This window comes from Tamandua tetradactyla, chromosome 4 (assembly GCF_023851605.1).
Source record: "Tamandua tetradactyla isolate mTamTet1 chromosome 4, mTamTet1.pri, whole genome shotgun sequence".
NCBI classification, from domain to species: Eukaryota; Metazoa; Chordata; class Mammalia; order Pilosa; family Myrmecophagidae; genus Tamandua; species Tamandua tetradactyla.
The window spans coordinates 198073431-198086482 of NC_135330.1; positions in this window are offsets into that span (position 1 = coordinate 198073431).

A 13052-nucleotide genomic window follows, 5' to 3' on the forward strand; every position below is an offset into this window, starting at 1 on the left:
TTCTGGAAAAGTTCACATTTACCAGTCTTCTTCCTCATAAAATGCTGGCCCTCCTTTTAAGAATCTGGTGTAAATGAGAAGAACAGGTATCCTGCCGAGACATGTGTTTATTGGGTTTCTCTAGGAATTAATCTTGTGGTTTTCAATTATTTCACCCACGTTAACACAATTTAACTAGTGTTTTGGTTTATTCCTATTTCTGAAAAGAGACACTAAATTATATTTGTATTTGGGCACACAATACTCTTAGAAAAATCTTTTTTGTGTTGTTTTAAAAATGTGAAATTTTTCTAACTAATCTGTGGTATCTAGGGGCCTAAATATCAAATCCCCTTTTTGCACATATTAAATGCATTTGATGTTAGTTATCTGATTTCATTTATTCCTCACCAGAAAGGGGTCACGCCCTTTCTTCGGCACAAGGAAAACGTGTGCAGCCTACTCAGCTCACTTAGTCACAATCAAGTGGTACTTGTGTCTCAGGGACCCAGACGTCACCAGGTAGGATCTCTGACAACACAAAGCGTGGAAGACGCGTCTTAGAGGGCAGGGGAAATTTCGAGTACATTTTATCACTGAGAATTGTGATAAAATGAGTTCCAATGAAGGATTCTTATCACAGTGAATGTGGGAAAAGTTAGGAGTTGGAAACACCACAATTTCCCACAGCACATGGAGTCTTGCCATTCTGAGAAGTTAGGGAGACACAGCATGTGTGCATCAGCTCCTCACCGCCACAGCTATGCTCTTGCTTCCCGATGAGGTCTGCTGGGCAGGCACTGGGACAGCCGCAGCCACCAGGCCACCAAATGGGGACACCGAGAGCCACGGAAGGAGGCACACTCAGCACCACAGCCCCGGGTTCAATTCCCGGCTCTGCTCATTATTTTGGCTTCACTTGAACAAGTTACGTTAACCTCCCGGGTCCCTGGGTCAGACCTTCTGTGGTGAGGGTCAAAGACGACCCTCATTTGTCACGTTTCCAAAGGGCTTTGGCACCAACCCACTCAGCCTCACCACCTCAAATCCATGCCCATCTTTTCATTTTTCCAAGGAAGTCTTGTCGTCTCATTACTTCCCTACTCAAGACCCATCAGTGGTTCCCCATTGCCTATCAAATCCACTTCAAACTCACCACTAATAATGTCAAACTTCCAGTCTTGGCAGCTACACTTCCTACAATCCCCACATTTCACCAAATCTGGACTACAAGATTAATCGCACATCTTACTTTTCAACTCAGCCTGGTGTCCTGCTTAGGAGAGCTCTCTCTGATTTTGCCACTGAAACTCAGCCACGTTCACAGCGCAGGCCAGGTGGTCCCGCTCCCTGGCCCTCCTGCCCTGCTGACCACACGCCTGCTCATGGAGAACCATGTGCCCCCTGGACTTGGCGGTATCTGTGGCTGTTTAGGTCTTACTCGGTCAGCTGCAACCTCCTGGGGGACTGGTCATCTGTTATAGAAGGCTGTGCCCTACACAGCATCCGCAGAGTCGACTTCGGACACATATGGGCTGAAGTACTGACCAGGCTGGGTTCCCCACTAGCTTAGGTGGTGCAAAAAAAATGACATTCATTTCTAAACTACAGCCTCTCCTAAAAACACGTGTCAACGACTGCTCTGTTACTCCTGCTGATCCCATGAGGTATTCTTCACCATCCTTACCCTCCCAAGGGAGGCAGCAGAGCTAGGCCTGCGGAGCTGGCAGAGGGGCCTTCTGTGAAAGGAGGGACCCTGCAATTTCAAGCACAGAGGAGAGCAGCCATCAACTTTTCACCAAAAGGAGGGCCCAGATATTCCGAATCTAAGGAATACACATGGAAAACTGACGGACCCAATTGCTGAAGGCTTAACCTCAAGGTCCCCCACGAATCACGAGCCAGGTGCACCAGGCAGAGACCTTTCCTGCTGCGAGGACAGAGCTGAGGCAGTAGGACAACAAAACACCACCCAAAAGTGAAAGCTAGAACCAGAAGCCGTCCGCTGGGCCTCCAACCGCCTGTGCCCAGCACTCCGTCCTGGCAGGTGCAACACTCCAGGACACCTCCTGCTGTTGGTTCCACCCTCCCCAGTGTGGCGTGGACCTTGCTTTCCAGGTGGTGCTGAACCCCAAGCACCGAACAGTCCCTGGCCAGCCGCGGGGCTCTGAGTGAGGGAGCGGTTGAACGGACAATGGTGGGTACACTGCGTTTCCTGGGAGCCAAATGAGTGGGTTACAGCAAATTCTAGATTCAGTCAGTGACACGATTCAATCAATGATTCAATCAATGTTTTGAGTTTATCAAAACTTAATAAAAGCAGGAGACTTAAAAGTACATCTTTGAAACAAAGCCAAGGAGGCGCCAGGCTCTGAAGATAAGTTGTCCGGGTTACTTCTGCTATCTCTTTGTGCCTAGGCTGTAGAGCAGGCTGCAAACTGGAGGGTGTGGGAAGGGAAGGTAGGGCGGGCTTCCCACGGGGTAGGCGCCGTCGGGCAGGTGTGTTGTCAGCCCCCGTTACCTGCACAGCTAAGGGAGGCGCCGTAAAGACGCAGCGCTCCATTTTGGGAAATGAGGCTTGGAATATTAAGGATAGACGTCAGCTGAGGTCAGATCTGCTTTTGTCAACTTCATCCCAGTTTATACTCTGGCCTCAGTACAGCACAGCAGGACTGAAAGTATTACTGATTATATGCAGAATTGGATAGTTATCTGCTTTCAAAGGTAGATCCCACTCGATGAAGGAAATTCTTTGTTTAAAATTGCAGTTTCTAAGGTGCCCTCATAAAACTTGTTCCCCTTGTGGATACTTTACCGCTCTGATTTCACACACGGCTGGGGCCCCACCTTAGTTTCCACTTTATGCAAGTATCCAAATTGGGTGTTTTTATCTTCCCCACAGCCAGTTAATCCATTGCTCAATGGGCCACTTGCTGATTTTTAGTGTCTTTTTAGATCAACACCCACTGGGGGCTTATGGCTAGCTCTATGCGGAAAGCTGGCACGTGTAGCAACACAGAACTCCTACAGCAGTCCCTGGGGTGGGGGGCGTTACTGTTAGGGCTGCTTTAGAGGGGGAAATAGCTTACGGAGGCTGTGGGAATCGCTCCAGGTCACACAGCCAGCCAGTGATGGAGTGAGGATTCGAACCCAGGTCTGGTAACCCCAAAGTCGTCCTTCTAAGCAATTCACACTGCCTGCACAAAATACCCATCTCAGACAACATTCACCTCCCAGGGCCAAGAAAAAAACATCTGAAAGATTCTCTGTCTGATAAATCAGGGATCTGTAGGTTCCGTAACTCTCCTCCTGTGTCCGGTTATTAACGTCCATCACACAACAAGGCAATGCATTTAAATGGTGTAAACCAGAAATGTGTGCTGCTAAGCCAGGGTTGCAGGGGAGCTCAGAAGTATTGCATTCCCGTGGGCGTGGAGACACGTCAGCTCTACCCTGGCATGGAGGGCAGAGGTCAGCTAAGCCCTGGGTCCAGCTTTGGCTGGAGCCAAAGGTTTTGGCGAGCCGCTCTGGGTGCTTGGACGTTCCAGAGTCCTTCCTTCCTTCTTCCTGCAACCCCCCCCTCAAATTTCACTCCCTGCCTTTCCAAATAACCACCAAATGGGGAAAGTGCCTCATGGCTCCATGCAAATCCCAGCTCTGCAACTGCCCTTTCCCCTGGCAGCTGCCTTCCCCAGCACACTTGAGCACTCAACACAAGCAGAATTAAACTGACAGCAAAACTGTCCAACAGCCCCAACGCTTCAAAGGGACATGCTTGCAAAGTGTGTGTCCTTTCCCCTTTCCCCTCACTATCCTGGGGCCTTCCAGACCGGCTGAGCGTGGGGACAGCAGACCTTCTCAGACATGGGGAGGGGGGGGACGCTGGACCGGCTGAGCGTGGGGACAGCAGACCTTCTCAGACATGGGGAGGGGGGGACGCTGGACCGGCTGAGCGTGGGGACAGCAGACCTTCTCAGACATGCCGAGGGGGGGACGCTGGACCGGCTGAGCGTGGGGACAGCAGACCTTCTCAGACATGCCGAGGGGGGACGCTGGACCGGCTGAGCGTGGGGACAGCAGACCTTCCTCAGACATGCCAAGGGGGGGGACGCTGGAGCGGCTGAGCGTGGGGACAGCAGACCTTCCTCAGACATGCCGAGGGGGGGGACGCTGGACCGGCTGAGCGTGGGGACAGCAGACCTTCCTCAGACATGCCGAGGGGGGGGACGCTGGAGCGGCTGAGCGTGGGGACAGCAGACCTTCTCAGACACGCCGAGGGGGGGACACTGGCCCCCCGAGGGCCTTTGGAATCAGCCGCGCAGCTGGGCCCCCACTGGCTCCCTGGCCGCCCCCCCAGGAGTAACTCTCTCCGCAAACATCAGCCTTAGGCAGGAAGCCCGACCTGCAGCTGGAAATTCAAGTCTCTGACAGCACCTGGTTTATGACACCGCGACTTGTCCAATCCCCAGAGTGATGACATGGTTAGCTGTCCCTGTAAAATGTTTTATTCTGTCCACGGCTACAGGAAATTGTCTGTGAAGGGTGAAACGACATTTATGAGCCACCTACAAATGCAAAATAAAGTTCTCGATGTCTCAGAATGGAAGAAAAGTAAGAATAAATGGTCCTAATTAATTCTGTGGATTCACTCACAGTGCAGCCAATACCAAAAAGGAAGATATGAAATGGTGCAGAGTGGGGGGACATGCCCATCTGGGAACCAAATAAAAGCAAAACCAGAGAGGGGCCCCTTATTCCCATACATTTGAGGGGTGGTATCAACCATTAAATTTTGGAACTGTTGCTCAAGGCAGGGAAGCTGGGTGGGGGTGTTTTGTGCCCCCCGCGCGGGTCTTGTGCCAAGTGGCTGCTGCGTCCACGCAGGTCCTGGGCCAGCTGCAGCACTGACCAGGAATTGATTTCGCACCGAGTATTTCATCCTCAATAACAAGACCAAACAGCAGGAGATATTATTCCCATTTAACAGATGAAGAAATCGAGGCCTACGGAGGTTAAATAAACACCAGGGCCACCAGGTTAGCTGGAGCAAAACTGTCCCAGAACCCGGAGCTCCCGCTTCTCGGTCTGCTGGGCACGCACTCAGCCACCTGCAGCCCCCTCTGTCCTGTGTCCCCAGGAGTCATTCCCCTGTGGAGTCTGGGCAGTGTCAGGAAAGCCACGCGTGAGGGCGCCAGGTCCACACTTCGGGTCGCCTGCACTGGTGGAGAAGCAGCGCTGTGTTAGGAGAGCCCGTCTCTCTGGAAACCCAATGGCCTGGGGAAACCTCAAATCACGTGCCACCAAGCACCCAAAAATGAGCCTTTTCTCCTTAACAAGTCGCTCCCTGAGCTCACACAGCACATGATCTCTTTGCGTAAACAGCAGGCCTGCGGTGGGGGAGGCGCTCTGTTTATTATTTTTTATTCTATTTTGCTTCTGGAAAGACTCCCCCAGTGCAGGGGTTGGCAGCACGTCGATATTTCCCTTTGCCTGGCTACCTTCTCCAGCCACACGCGCAGGGCACGACCATGGCCTCAGCCCCCACACGGGGCAGGATTGCAAAATCTGGAAAGAGAGAGAACGTGTCTACGCAGGCCTCTGCCCCGAGGAGACAGCCTCTGTGGCCAGGCGGCCGCACCCATGGTGCCACGCCACCACCACGGGTGGCCCTCACCACCTCGCTGCCCCTCGGGAGGGCCTCCGAGCCCTGGGGACACGGACAGGGGGGTGCTCCCCACCAGCCCTTCGGGGAAGGAGGCCCAGGGTGCTGCTCCATTCCCCGCGCAGCGCTGGCCCCTGCCCAGCAGCTCCCTCCTGGCCGAAGACCAACTCCTGCTGCTCTGATGGTCACTCTCCATAGGGTGTCCTTGATGAGAGGCGGCCAGCTCTTGGCGGGGGGGACGGTATCAATGGCCACTGGGGTGCTGGGCTATGGGGCACCATGGGACACCCTGACAACTTCAGGGGTCCAGAGGATGGAGCCGTGCAGGCTCCTGGGCTGGGCGTAGGACATCAGGGTGGCCAGCATGCACGTCCAGCCTGGGTCTGCTGCTCGGCTCCCGCCTGCCCACTGCATGGCTTTGGCTGAGGCCCCTCCGGCCCTGCGCCTCATCTCCTGCCCTGGACGATGAGCACCTGCAGCAGGTGGTCAGCTCGGCCTCCCTGGGTGTGGTTCCCAGGTGAGCAAACTCCCTCCCAGGTCCCCATGAGTGGTAAACACAGCACCGCTGGGCCCCAGCTCACCCTCTGTTAGGGGCCAAAGCACATGTGACACGTGACGTCCGACATCATAAAACTGCAGCAGCCCTGTCTCAGAAGCCAGAGACTGCGGACAGCTGAGTGACCAGTCCTCAGCCGAGAACGCCTAAATGGCCCCACGTGTACCAACAATTCAGATGGCCGCCTCTCGCCCTCCCCCATGGCATCCCTGGAGAGGCTGCTACTTCCAGCCCATGGGCCGGAGGAGCCTGGGCGGCCCGAGGAGGCCCAGCTGGCAGGGAAGGAGCTGGAAGGAACTGGAAAGAGCCTGTCCCTGCTGGGCGCGGCATCACAGACAGGCCACCAACCCAAGTAGCAGCTGCAGCCACCGGGCTGCCTGGGCGAGTGACCAGGCGAGACAGGGGGTGGAGGCAACAGGGGAGGAGCCTCATGTGAAACAGCCAAGCCGAGGGGCATCCTCAGAAACAACCTGACTCCATGGGGAGGGGAGAGGGAAAGCTGGGCTCGCAGCCATCACCATGCCACCGGGCAGGCTGGTTAATGTCTCATAGCCGCAGCCGTTCCTGGCCAAGCTTCCTTAGTACAGCACCCAAGTCCGCCTTTTCCAAAGAGTGCAATCGACAGATGAGCTTTGCGTGCAGCGTCAAAACTAAGTGGAAATCACCTCCAAAGGCGTGGCTCAGGAAAATGGGATTAGAAGCACATCAAAGTAGGAAAGACTGCGCACGTATTTGTCAGGTCTCTGAAAGGCAGACTGTGGGGACAGAGCTTCCTAACCCAAGGTCACAGCATGATCTCGCGTGTGTACTCCAGAAGGGAATGCACGTTGAACTGCCCCGCAAAGCGCGTGCCTCGCACCAAGGAAGGAACGGTGATTACATCGCCTTCCAGCAGCTTCCAGCGTCACCGACGGGAAAGGCTGCAGCTAGCATCTCCAAGGGCCATGCACGTTGCCTCACAACCCCACACTTCCATTCCTTCGTGGGGGGTCCGCTAAGTGGGGAGAGGGGACAGTTTGTCCAGATTTCAACCATTCAATCTAAGAACAAATTTCAACAAGCGTTAAAGACCATATTCAAAGAGTCCCTCACAGTGGAGAGATTCAACAAGTACGACAAATACTCCTCAACTAAAAGGAGCTAAAGTCTCGGAGGAAATGGACAATTTAAGGTTTCTTTGGCAACTTGTTTGAATCAACGTGAGAAACAGATTGCTTTGTTTTTAAGTTGTAAACTGGGCATTAGAGAGTTCACGTTTTTCAACATTTTTTTTTCTATCAACTTCTCCATAGAAAGGCATGTAAAACTTAAAAGCTTCCACAAAATAAACAAAAATCCCACAGTTAACTTATCAGTTCGGGAAATCACAACAATAAGGGTGAGGGGAGTTCAGATCATTTTATTTCAAATATACTTCTATTCTTCAATTTCATTTGCTTCCAGCGTGTGATGACCTTCTCTCGGTTTCCTCGGCAGAAGAGAGGAAGCTAATGACATCAGCTTTCAAGTGTTGCTCTACGTTTCAACAAAAGGAAAATACGCAGGCAGTTGGCACAGTGCCTGCTGAGCAGGGCCACACCAGACAATTCATTTCTCTTCCTTTTCTAGCGATGAAGAAACTGGGGAATAAAATAAACTCCCGGCCGCCCAGTGCGTCAGGATGGGCTGTAATCCACAGTGGTTCTCCGTGGCCGAGGCAGCCGGGGCTTGGCACCTGCGCAACCAGCTTCTGGAACATGAGTCACGGGCTGCCGCATTTACAACTCACGCTACCCAAGAGGGAATTTTGGTCCAGAAGGCTCGGGTGGCCTAGCCATGGTCACTCCGAATTTAGGTTCAGTGGCCATCCCTGGGCAGATGCCGCCACAGCAGGGGTTGCGGGAGGCAGGCACTCAGATGCTGGGGACAAAACACAGATCCAAATACCGCACATGGGCTGGCGATGCCTGTCTCGCACCCGGGCCCCCCACGGGCAGCCTTCCCGGGCCCTCATGGCGCCCAGGTCTGGTGGGCACCAGGCCCTGTCCCAAGCCAGCACTGGAGGCCCCCGCAGGGGGTCGGGCACTGTGATTGCAGAAAGGACCCCTCGCCCGGCTAGAGGACGGCGAGCAGAGGCTTTGCCGGTTCCCTGAGCCAGACCCACCGCTTCAGGGCAGCTCAGGCACAGCAGAGCACCTGCTGCATACAGGACGCCAGAGCAGGGAAGGTGAGGCTTGTTCCAGTGTCAATTCCTCCTGCGTCTCAAATGCTGTAGCTGACACTCTCGAGGACCAGGAGCAGTGGCGGTGTGCATGCCCACTTCACTGGGGACCTGGGAGCACGTGGTGGTGTGCACGCCTGCTTCACTGGGGACCCGGGAGCACGTGGCGGTGTGCACGCCCGCTTCACTGGGCAGGGCCCTAACGCTCTCCCCTCCAGGGCACCATGCCCCGAGGGGGCACAGGGACGGCATGCTCCTTCCATGCCAGGTCACAGCGACAGTGGTGCTCCTTCCACACCAGGTAACAGGGACAGCGTGCTCCTTCCACGCCAGGTCACAGGGACGGCATGCTCCTTCCATGCCGGGTCACAGGGACAGCGTGCTCCTTCCACGAAGCCTTTTCCGCATCCCGAGCACTCACCATGTGCCAGGTGCAGAGCACTCACCATGTGCCAGGTGCAGTGCTGGCGGCAGCCCTGGCCATGAGGGCCTGATGCCTAGAGAGGTGAGGAGAATTGGCTGTGGCCTCTCCACCAGCGCTGGGGCTCAGCTCAGGCGGGATGGCTCCGGAGCTTTCCAGGCGTCCCACATTGCAGCTGTGGGGCGTCCAAGGAGTGAGCTGCAAGCACAGGCGACCGAGGGACAGACTGGTTGACAGAGCGAAGAAAGTGAAAGAAGAAATGCAACCAGCATGTCTCAGGCTCTCGCCCTGAAGGAGCAGCACAGGTTTCAGGTTTCAAACCCTGTCCATGGGTCAAGTCCTGAAGGGGTCCCGGGAGGTACACCTGCCTCCGCCTGGGCCACCGCTTCTTGGGCAGTTCTCGCAGTCCCCAGGTTAGGCTGTCCCAGCCGTGAGAACACACAATTCACGCGCGGCTGGCTCCACGCTAGTGCCGGGATGACACGTGGCGAGCTCAGCCAGAGGAATTCTTTCGCAGTCTTCCCAAGATATCCTCAAGGCTAATTTCCCTCTATTCTTGCCAAGGTTTATTTTTTCCCCCTCATTCCTCTAGGAAGCTGGTAATAAACATATTTAAGTAGCTTTATCCACTTTAACCCTACCTCCTAAAATCCAGCATTAAAGCGCGATGCCAGTGAGGCAAGGGTGTGAGCTGAGGGAAGGATGAGTAGAGCTTCCCACCCACAGATGCAAGGGTGCAAGAGCAGGCAATGTGAGCAGGAAGGACCTGTTACACACATCTGAGCAGTAAGGACTGTCACACACATCTGAGCAGTAAGAAGTGTTACACACACATTTGAGCAGTGAGGATCATCACACATCTAACCAGTAAGGACTGTCACAGACACGTCTGAGCCGTAAGGACTGTTACACACATCTGAGCAGTGAGGACCGTCACAAATACATCTGAGCAGTAAGGACCCATCACACACACATCTGAGCAGTAAGGACTGTCACACACTCATCTGAGCAGTAAGGACTGCCACACACATATCTGACCAGTAAGGACTGTCACACACACATTTGACCAGTAAGGACTGTTAAACACACATTTGAGCGGTAAGGACTGTTACACACACATCTGAGCAGTAAGGACCATCACACACACATCTGAGCAGTAAGGACTGTCACACACTCATCTGAGCAGTAAGGACCATCACACACACATCTGAGCAGTAAGGACTGTTACACACTCATCTGAGCAGTAAGGACTGTTACACACACATCTGAGCAGTTAAGGACTATTACACACACATCTGAGCAGTGAGGACTGTTACACATACATCTGAGCAATAAGGAATGTTACACACACATCTGACCAGTAAGGACTGTTAAACACACATTTGAGCAGTAAGGACTGTTACACACACATCTGAGCAGTAAGGACCATCACACACACATCTGAGCAGTAAGGACTGTTACACACACATCTGAGCAGTGAGGGCTGTTACACACACATCTGAGCAATAAGGAATGTTACACACACATGTGACCAGTAAGGACTGTCACACACACATCTGAGCAGTAAGGACCATCACACACACATCTGAGCAGTAAGGACTGTCACACACACATCTGAGCAGTGAGGACCCATCACACACACATCTGAGCAGTAAGGACTGTTACACACTCATCTGAGCAGTTAAGGACTATTACACACACATCTGACCAGTAAGGACTGTCACACACACATCTGAGCAGTAAGGACCATCACACACACATCTGAGCAGTAAGGACTGTCACACACACATCTGAGCAGTGAGGACCCATCACACACACATCTGAGCAGTAAGGACTGTTACACACTCATCTGAGCAGTTAAGGACTATTACACACACATCTGAGCAGTGAGGACTGTTACACACACATCTGAGCAATAAGGAATGTTACACACACATCTGACCAGTAAGGACCATCACATACACATCTGAGCAGTAAGGACCGTTACACACATCTGAGCAGTGAGGACTGTCACACACACGGTGGCTCTCACAGGGGGCTGGGCCATTAGTTCGGTCTCTAGTTTGAGAAATGGCAAGTGGGAATGTGTCCCACAAAGTAGCTGAGAGACACTCTTTCATTTTCTCTAATAAGAACTTCACCCTGATGTGGTTGGGGAAGGTTGCAATATCATGATGGGTGGATCTGTGAATCTTATTTCTTGAAGTAATTTTCAGTATCATAAATAGTTCCAGGGAAGTAAAAGCCTTAGAGGAAAACACGCTGCTGTGGCCCTGAGGACGTCTCCCAGGGCACCACATGGTGAAAACAATGTGTGTGCGATGTTTCCGGTCACCTACAGAGACAGAGTCCCCCACCCAGGCACAGGGTCCCCACGCTAAGCCAGGCAGCGGGCAGTGGGGGTGCAAGGAGAGCCCCTCCCAGACCAGAGGCCGGCTGAAAGAGGCGCAGCCCCAAGGCGGCCAAGTTCCTGTCTGGGCTGGGCGTCTCCCCACGGATCCTTAGAAAGCTACAGGGGCATGTCACCTGTATTTTCATCAGCGCTGTCTCTGCAAGATGTTTAAAATTGTCAGGATCCCTGTGACTTCTTCCTGTGACTAACTAGAAAGGGATTTGGGGGATTTATTTCCGTTCATTTCCTTTTTCTAACCAAAGTGCCCCATCTAAATTTCCTGAGATCCTAAGCTTCTCAACGAAACAGAGTTCACCCAGGGGTGTGTACCTTGTCCTGGAGACCTGCACGGATCCACCCCGCCCGCCCCAGCTGCCCCCATCCTGTGTGACGTCGCGACACGAGCGTGGCTGGCCCCACGGGTCTGCTTCCTCACGCCTTCCGCTGCAGCTTTTGGATATTTTGTGGATCTCACTCAAAAAAAGCACCATTCATCAAGCAGATACTGCTGTGTTATCTCCTGCCAGCAGGAGGAAAAATACCTTCAGGAAACAGCTGCAGGCTTCCTGGGGAACGTAACAGGTTGCTCAAGCAACTAAACCAAGCCTTTTACTAATCAAAATTCTCTAGCAGCTTGCTTTACTCTGTGGTACCGAGAGAGCCCCCTGTACCCCCTGTGAGCCCCCTGCCAATGGCTGAGCTTGGGTCCCTCACCCCGGCCCCCCAGCTGGGGAGACGGTGGGTACCCGGCGCCACCTGCTTCTTCCTGCGGGGACTGATAGCCCGGCTCAGCTGTGGCTACCCAGCCCCCTCCCGGGCCCCAGCCTGACCACAGCTGGGCCAACCCAGTGCCCGAGGGCGGTCATTTCTTCCTCTCAGCCCACTGGCACTTGTCCTGCAGAGGTGTTTGAGGAATGGGTGCCCTGGGTGTCGTTTCATTTCCAGCTCTGCCATCACACACTCCCAGACTCCCGCCCTGCGGCGTCGGGGGCCGAGGTGTCCTTTCACAGGGTGCCGGCCTCCCCTAGGGGTTTTGAAGAAAAGGGAAGTTACAATGTCACTCTCCCAAACAGAATCCAAAGCCATCTCCTGCCTGCCTGGACCGGACAAGGACAATATCCCAGGAGGGCTCTCCCGAGGGGCTGCAGGCTCCCCAAGGGACATCGGTTTAGCAGCAGGACACTTGCAGTGATCCGAGGACAAAATAGTTCCATGGTCAAGTATGCTCATTTAAACAAAATTCAACTAGTTAATGCAGAATTTCTCGGAGCCTTCCCAGGAATTTCCAAGAAGGAAATGTGTGAATTCCCAGGAAGGAAAAGAGGAGGAAGCTTATTCCAAAGTGCCTTAAACACAGAGACACTGTGCCCCAGCAGCTCTCCTTCCAGGCTCGCACTCCCTGACCCAGACTCTGAGTATTTGCCATTGATAGTGTCCAGGTTATTTCAAGATTAACTCCAGACAGTCAGCGGGTGGCATACCTGAACCCCCTTGTCCTGACCCACCCCAACATAATTCAGGGTTACCGAATTATACTTTGTTATGTCGCCTCTGCTGTAAGAAACAAACAGGGAGACTGCCTAGGAAACTGACCATGGGGGTGTCTGAAAGCCCCATGCCATGCCTGTGGCTGCCCGTTATACTGGTTTTCTCTCAAATACCGAGTCCTGGGCAGAGCTGGGTGGGGGGCTCACCGGGGGCCACGGCGCGCCTGACCCCGCAGGGTTCCCCTCGTGGCTTAGAGTAAGGGAGCTCCAGTCAACTTCGCAGCCCACTCTAAAAAATTACTAGGAGCTTGTGTTCTACATCACCGTGCGGTGTAATGCCTCCTTCTAGGTGATT